This window comes from Sinocyclocheilus rhinocerous, unplaced genomic scaffold (assembly GCF_001515625.1).
Source record: "Sinocyclocheilus rhinocerous isolate Xijiao unplaced genomic scaffold, SAMN03320098_v1.1 scaffold1506, whole genome shotgun sequence".
In the NCBI taxonomy this organism is placed as follows: Eukaryota; Metazoa; Chordata; class Actinopteri; order Cypriniformes; family Cyprinidae; genus Sinocyclocheilus; species Sinocyclocheilus rhinocerous.
In genome coordinates this window covers 474,608-482,454 of record NW_015658506.1, presented here as the reverse complement: position 1 = coordinate 482,454, position 7,847 = coordinate 474,608, and the positions used below count along the sequence as shown (strand labels likewise).

Genomic DNA, 7,847 nt, shown 5'->3' with positions numbered 1-7,847 from the left:
TTTTTTTTTTTTTTTTACAGACATGCAGTAAAATTGACTTTAAAGATTCACTTTTCATTCATGAAGTTGACATGGGAAAAAAATGATCAAAAATGTGTCTTGTGATGGGAAACAAAAACATTTAAGATGAAAATGACATGAAATTACCATTATAACCAGTATGATGGCAGCACAGGATCACTCATTAGCTCCGTTGCCATTTCAACAACCTAGGGTTTTTTTTCCTCACATCTTGCTTTTGAATTTAATTTTAGTACTTTTACTCTAAGTATGACATATTGCAAGTGCAGGAAGTCACAGTCTCATGTCATTAATGTCAATAAATAAATAAATAAATGCATATGCCCAGACACCAAATGCCTAGAAGGGATAATTATTTTAATAATTAATATTAATTTAAATTATTAAATTAAATTATTATTATTATTAATATTAATAATTAAAACTAGTTAACTACAAATTAAATAATTATTAATGGTATAATAATAAACAATAATAATTAATAATGCATTAAATATTTTTCAAATATTTTTAGATTTAATTTTAAAACTACCTTTTTTAAACATTGCCTTAAAAGGACACATCAAAAAAGCGCTTTAAGTTTTATCTTTAATGGTAGAAGCTTATATTCTTATATACATGTGTGCATGTTTTTTTACTCTTGTTATAATGAGAATATTTGCGAGCATGCAGAACTCCGTAAACTTGCGAAAACAAAAAGAATTGTAATTCGAAACCAGAGTGTGCGCACAAACAGGCACATGCAAGTTTGAAAATGTTTGTGTGGGGAAAAAAAAACAATTGTGACCTCCTCCCAACACTTTCTCATCGGATCTATGCCAGTGTCATAGGTGACCTATTTTGATCTCATAAAGGTGAATTTTCAGTGAAAGGTGAGGAGTTTGCATCACATGAGAAACACTCAGAACAACTCCGTGAGTTGAACTGTCCGAATGATTCAGAAGGTATTCACCTGTGTGATTGATTCATTGATAAGAACTGACTCAAACTCTGATTTGTTTTCTAGTCAGGCATCACTACCTTTGATTCTAAATATTACTGGAAAATAATAAAAACATCTGAAATACTGTAATATCACATGTGCGGCACAACACTGGGCTGCTCTATGAAAACACAATATACAGTATATTTGTCTTGTTAAAACTAGAACTACACCTAACCCACCTAAGAGAGATCAGAAGTCCAAGTGGAGATGTTAACGCAAACTCTGACCCCACAAAAACATTAGTCGAGCTGAACAATCTTGTGAAGAGAAAGAAGACAAGGACACTTACTGAGCGAATCATCCTGTTCCTCTCGTCACCGCTGCAGCAGATCCGATCTGATTCTGAAAGAAAGAAAAATATTGAGACACATTAGAAATCTGAGAAATGACACGTAACACAACCGACTGAACTACACAAGGAAAAATGCAAGTGCTTCTATTCTAACTACTCAGTGTTTGTGATTCATCAAATCAGATCGGCAAAACATTACAGTCCAACAGAAAGCAGATCATCTGAAAGAGCAAAACTCAAATAAGAAAGTTTAGAAGCAGATCGTGTCTCTTCAGAAGACTTGGATTAAACCACTCCATGCATGCGGATTGCATTAACAATGACTTTATGAATTTTTTGAAGCATGAAACGGATAGACAAAAATTATGAGAGAATATTAATATTAATATCTTCATTTTGAATATGAACAAAAGCCACAGGTTTAGAGTAAATGATGACAGAATGATCATTTTTGGGTGAACGATCCCTTTAAGATCCGGATTCACTCAGAAGTGCATGAGTCTCCTCCAGATGAATCAGAGCTTGATAGCATGTACACTAGCCAGGGCGACTCAAAGCGGTGTGGGAAGCCCGTGTTATTCAGATTCCCATGAGCCTCTGCCGGTGGGAAACCCCAGCGGAACACGCCAACCTCAGAGACTTACATCTGCATTCGCATCTTGTTTGTCTCAAAGTCTCAATGATGTTGGGTTAGCATTAGCCTGGAGCCCGCTAAGAGTGCTAATGAAACAAAGATCAGCTTTTGGCCTGTATTGTGGCTGCTGTGTTTCTGAACTGGAGGGTGTGTTTCGCTCTAACTCTCAACAGCAGTGGTACTAGTTCAGATTAGCGGTGAGAAAGTTCTGCCGCAGAAAAACTCAAACCAGCTGTAGGGTAATTAAGCTAAATGGAAGATTGCAAATGACTGCAAAACAATATTTCAGTTCGTGCGCTGAGAACTCCCTCTTCAGCAACGGCAGTAAACTAGAGGCCATTCAAGAGGACTTTGGAATTTAACACACTAGCAGGGCCCCATGAAGTTATATTGCACTTCATATACATACATATATATATATATCCCAAAATCCATTTTTCATTTTCCAAAATTCTGTAATTTTTCCCCGTTTTAACTTTTTCTGGACTCTTGAAATCATAAAACTTACACAATTAAACAACATTTTATTAAACGCTTTAAAAAAAAATACAGGGCCATATGAAATCTGTTTTATTTTATCCCAAATTTAGTTTTATTTTTTCCAAATTCTGTATATTCTGTTCTGATTTTTCTGGAATTTTATTTTTATTGAATTCTTACAATAATCTGGCTTTTTTTCCCCCAGAAAACTGTGGTAATTAAGTCAAGACATAAAACAATAACAATTTAATCAATCTTTTAAAAAGTAATCAAACAAAAATATAACAATTCAGTTTTTTTCACACAGACACACGCACTTTTCCCTCATTGTGGAAACCATGTGGTTTACAGCATGGCTGCTGTGTTTCTGAACTGGAGGGTGTGTTTCGCTCTAACTCTCAACAGCAGTGGTACTAGTTCAGATTAGCGGTGAGAAAGTTCTGCCGCAGAAAAACTCAAACCAGCTGTAGGGTAATTAAGCTAAATGGAAGATTGCAAATGACTGCAAAACAATATTTCAGTTCGTGCGCTGAGAACTCCCTCTTCAGCAACGGCAGTAAACTAGAGGCCATTCAAGAGGACTTTGGAATTTAACACACTAGCAGGGCCCCATGAAGTTATATTGCACTTCATATACATACATATATATATATATCCCAAAATCCATTTTTCATTTTCCAAAATTCTGTAATTTTTCCCCGTTTTAACTTTTTCTGGACTCTTGAAATCATAAAACTTACACAATTAAACAACATTTTATTAAACGCTTTAAAAAAAAATACAGGGCCATATGAAATCTGTTTTATTTTATCCCAAATTTAGTTTTATTTTTTCCAAATTCTGTATATTCTGTTCTGATTTTTCTGGAATTTTATTTTTATTTCTTTCTTACAATAATCTGGCTTTTTTTCCCCCAGAAAACTGTGGTAATTAAGTCAAGACATAAAACAATAACAATTTAATCAATCTTTTAAAAAGTAATCAAACAAAAATATAACAATTCAGTTTTTTTCACACAGACACACGCACTTTTCAGTGTGGAAACCATGTGGTTTACAGCAGTCAGCGCTTATAAACACTCACTGGAGACACTACAGCGGCTCGATCCTGACGCAGCTGTGACAGGAGGTCAAACACAGGGAATGTCAATATTTCCAATAGCAGAGACAAAGACATCATGACTATTTGTTCTTGGTCTGGTTTCCCAGGCCTCCCTGCAGTCATCCTCCAAACACACAGTGACTCACTCCAGTAACTCTGAAACACCAGAAACTGAAGGAAACGCTCTGGAGGTTACAGCGAGAGTGTTTCAAACACAGCAAGGCTCTGGCTGTAACGTGAGCGCTGTGACATCAGAGCCATGGGATGCTTCATCTGCCCGCTCTTACTGTTAGAGACACAGAGCGTCAGTCGTCTTTAATAAAGACCACTCACACAGCCGTCATAATGAGGAAAGAGTCACAGACTTCACAGGTCCATTACAGCACATTCTGTCATGAGCACTGACTTGTGTTTCTAGCCTTTACTGGAGCGCAGGCTGCCATCAGAAATACTGTCTCTGTATTTTAAGGTAGATTTTTTGATACTGTTTTGAATGAATGTTCACAAGCTGAAGGCATATTGAAGAGCTGCTTTTCCAATAGAAGACATTAGCTATGTTTCCATCAAAATATATGCGCAAAACTGGGATATCGCATAAAACATTTGCGAATAAAGCACCGTTTCCATCCAACGAGTCGAAGAGAACAAAACCGTCACTTCCTGATAAACTGGCATGAAATATCTCTGAGGAAACTAGGAGAAGCCACTGAATATAATAATTTTCATGAATGATAAATTGACTTGCGCCTCAGAGCAGGCAGACGAAACACAATAAATGCAGTCATTGCTTTCGGAGGCGGATTTGCCTGTTATTTGGGAACACAGTCATGTAAGACAATTATACAGAAATACTTTGACGACACACTTTGCTCAGGCATTTCTGTGAACGAGATCGGTCCGCTGGTTAGTCAAGTTATCTCATAGCACAAAGTCACATGACTTTTTCAATGCGCATAGAGGAATGTATTCGGTAAATGTGTTTCCATCATAGTTTATGCACATTTTTTCTTATCGGATATAAAGTGTATCCTACTCAAATGTGCGCATAAGATTTTAATGCGCATTTTTAGAATTTATGCACATCTTGGCATTTTCATCAAGCGTTTTTTTATGCGATATTCCAAAATGTGCATAAAAATCAGTGGATGGAAACATAGCTATTGGCAAGTTCTGATTTATACAATGGACTGCAGGTAAATATCACCTCATCCAGTGCTATATTTGTTTCTGTCTTATAAAGCATCCCATAAGAAACCACTGCAAACGATTCAGTGCACGAGAGAATTCTGTGCGAATGAATCAAACTGAACTTCAGAGCTTTTTGCAAACCTGTTTGAAGGATTAGATCAAAAGTGTGAGATGTTTGGATGCTGCAGGAGAGATGCTGACAAAACCACAGATTCACAAAGCAAGCATTAAAGAGGAAACGGGGACGTGTTACAGGCTAATACAGCTGGATAACCATGTACTAAACAAGGGACTTGTTTATGCAAGAACAGTTTAAACGTATTATCAGCGTGTGTCCTGCGGCAGTGTGGGACATTTTAATATGACTGCAATGAGACAGACTTACAGCAGTCTGGGTCTCTTTACATGCCAGTCCAACAGAACAGCAGCACAGAGCTGATTCTAGACTTTAGACGTCGGAATCATTAAAATCCTATTAAGAACAACGCTATTTAGAAATTTGATCTAGAAATGATTGGATTTGATTGTAGATTAGTTTATTTCTTCAGGGGAACAGAACAATCAAAGTCATCTGCCTCTTGGATGGCCTGAGGATGAACGCATTTTCAGCAAACTTTCATTTTTGGGTCAATTATTCCTTTAAGAACAATGGTAAGAAAATAAAGCTAAGAACATTATTAAGAAATGTTTTTTTGGGGGGGGAATTCATAATATTCGTAACTTTTTTTCTTAAGTAATATAATAAGAATTTTATTTCTAAGAATGTTTCTTGAATCCAGCCATAATTAAGAAGGCAATAACGCAGTGATGTTTAAGCGGGTTTGACACTCCTGATTCAAGTGCGTTCATCTTTACTGGATGACAGACAGAACTGGCTCGGCTGCAGACATTCATTCATTCATTCGTTCTGGAGCGCTGACAGACCCGACATCCCAGTTGTTTGCACACTGTCTGTTCAAATCCTCTTCAGTACAGAAAGAAAGGACAATGTTAGAGCGTGGGACAGACAGAAAAGCTGGTGAGAACTCATAATGGATCAATAAGGAGTCAAGCTCATGGTTTGTATCTCTCTACCTCTTCCTTCCTCACTGGCGGTTACAGTGGCCTGGTTTCCACGTCTGACCACAGACCGGCCCCGGGGTTCCTGTTTACTTCTCCTGACATGAAAGACTGTAGCTAACAGCCCAGACACACACACACACACACACACTCCAACAGCCTGCGAGCTGAAGGTTTTGCTAAACAACTGTGTCAATTGAGTCAGACTCTGTCATGCATAACAAAAAGCACCAGATCAGCCGTTTCATATAAACATGAGATCGATCATCAAAGGAACATCCTGCACACTTCCCTGTTTCTAAACAAACAGACGGGTCACTGAAGGGAAAATCTGTTGTTTTCTTCTCTCTTTAGTTGTACTGCAATAGGAACTTCTCCATTTTTTTTTTTCAGATTTTGCACCTGGTTTTCCCAAAGCCAAATGGCTCAGCTCCCAACGCTGAATAGAAGCAGCCAATTCAAGCTTCACGTCTTGTGCCACACAACATTCCTTACAAAAAACTCGAGGCACATCTCAAGACTTTCCCCTCTGCTTGGCAGCGAGTAATGAAGGGGCGTGAAGGACACCCGCAGTTTTTCAAGGCAATGCGCCTCAAAATCTACCGAAATACGTTTATGTCTCCACAAATCATTTCATTCCAGGCTGCTTTGTGAATGTCATGTCGTTATAGTGCTTAGTGTTTTAACTGTATTTGTGTGTGTACATTATCGAAGCATTTTAATTGAGCATCGCCACGCTTTATTAGTTCGCGCCCAAGACCAATATTACATCTTGTAAAAAGGGGCATAATAGGTGCCTTTTAAAGGTTTATAACTTATGATTAACTCAGCACAAAAAATCATTGGTTGCTCTCTGGCTTCCTTAAAATAACTTTACACTTCACGCTGCCTTAGAAGGGCAGAAAACATTTTAAATGATCCTTCCCATCCCGGACATCAACTGTTCGAACTGCTGCCCTCTGGTAAGCGTCTTAGGTCCATTAAAGCGCCGACCAATAGATTCAAGAACAGCTTTTACCCCAGCGTCATAAGGGAGCTGAACATTGCCGGCATACACAAAAACAGATAACTGAGAAATGCACCAATCTGATGGAGCTATTTATAGCTCAACCTACACAGGTTAATACCCCCTGTATACCTCAGTGTGCTCTAACTCTGTAAATGTTCACACTTTATATTATTCAGCTCTGTTTACATTCCGTTGCTCTTACCTCTTCATAGTGTGCAATATTATGTCTATTGTGCAACATTCCTGTGCAATATTTGTCCACTCACTGGAGCCTTTAGAATGCAAACAATGCAACATATACATCTTTTCTATTATGTGCCAACTGTGCAATAATGTGTGCAATACGATATTTAATAAGGCTTAAATTTGCACTATCGCCTTGTTTGTACTGTCTTTGTATTGTATTGTTAAACAGCATACCGTTTATCGCTGACTGTATTGCAGATAAGGCTTAACGTTTCACTATTGCCTTGTTTGCATTGGCTTGTGTATTGTTTGTCTTGTATTGTGTAGTAATAACATACTTTATTATTATTATTACTTTTTTTTTGTATTACAGATGTTTAAGTTACATGTGACTGCACTGTTAGGATTGCTAAAATTTCACTATACTTGTATAGTGACAATAAAGAAATCTTGAATCTTGAATCTTGAATCTAACTTTAAAGATCAATTCCTCAGTGGAGTTTTTATATCCCGGAATCCAACTGTTACACGTAGCAGTGTTTTCTAAGGCAAGAATATTATTGCTCCCATTTACCCTAGCAACTGCATAGCAACACACTAAAATGCCGCAGAGCACCTCAGTAGCAGTCTGTCTTTATGGAGTAGAGTTTTGCTCATCCAAACACATTTCATTCAGCTCCACTTTTAACTCACACATTCAAACACACTGATCAGTGCTGTGGTGTCGCAGGACAGCGGTGTGTCCGAATGATGTGATGCTGAAGGAATGTGACCTCTGACCCAGATCTGCTGGTATAAAGGGCTGACGAGTGGACAGGAGAAGAAAGCCCAGTGTTTGGGTCCGGTCTGAACCGCTAAAACCCCTCCAGCCGCTCTTTCTCTCCTCGGCCCC

General features: G+C 37.9%; 1 long non-coding RNA gene across 1 annotated transcript in view; it reads right to left on the bottom strand.

The window, feature by feature from the left end:
- Positions 1-7,847, bottom strand: part of LOC107722245 (uncharacterized) — a 76,126-nt gene that overhangs the window by 5,143 nt on the left and 63,136 nt on the right. The window contains exon 3 of the long non-coding RNA XR_001637790.1: positions 1,296-1,348. This is a non-coding gene — a long non-coding RNA (uncharacterized LOC107722245). The remainder of the gene's footprint in view (positions 1-1,295; positions 1,349-7,847) is intronic.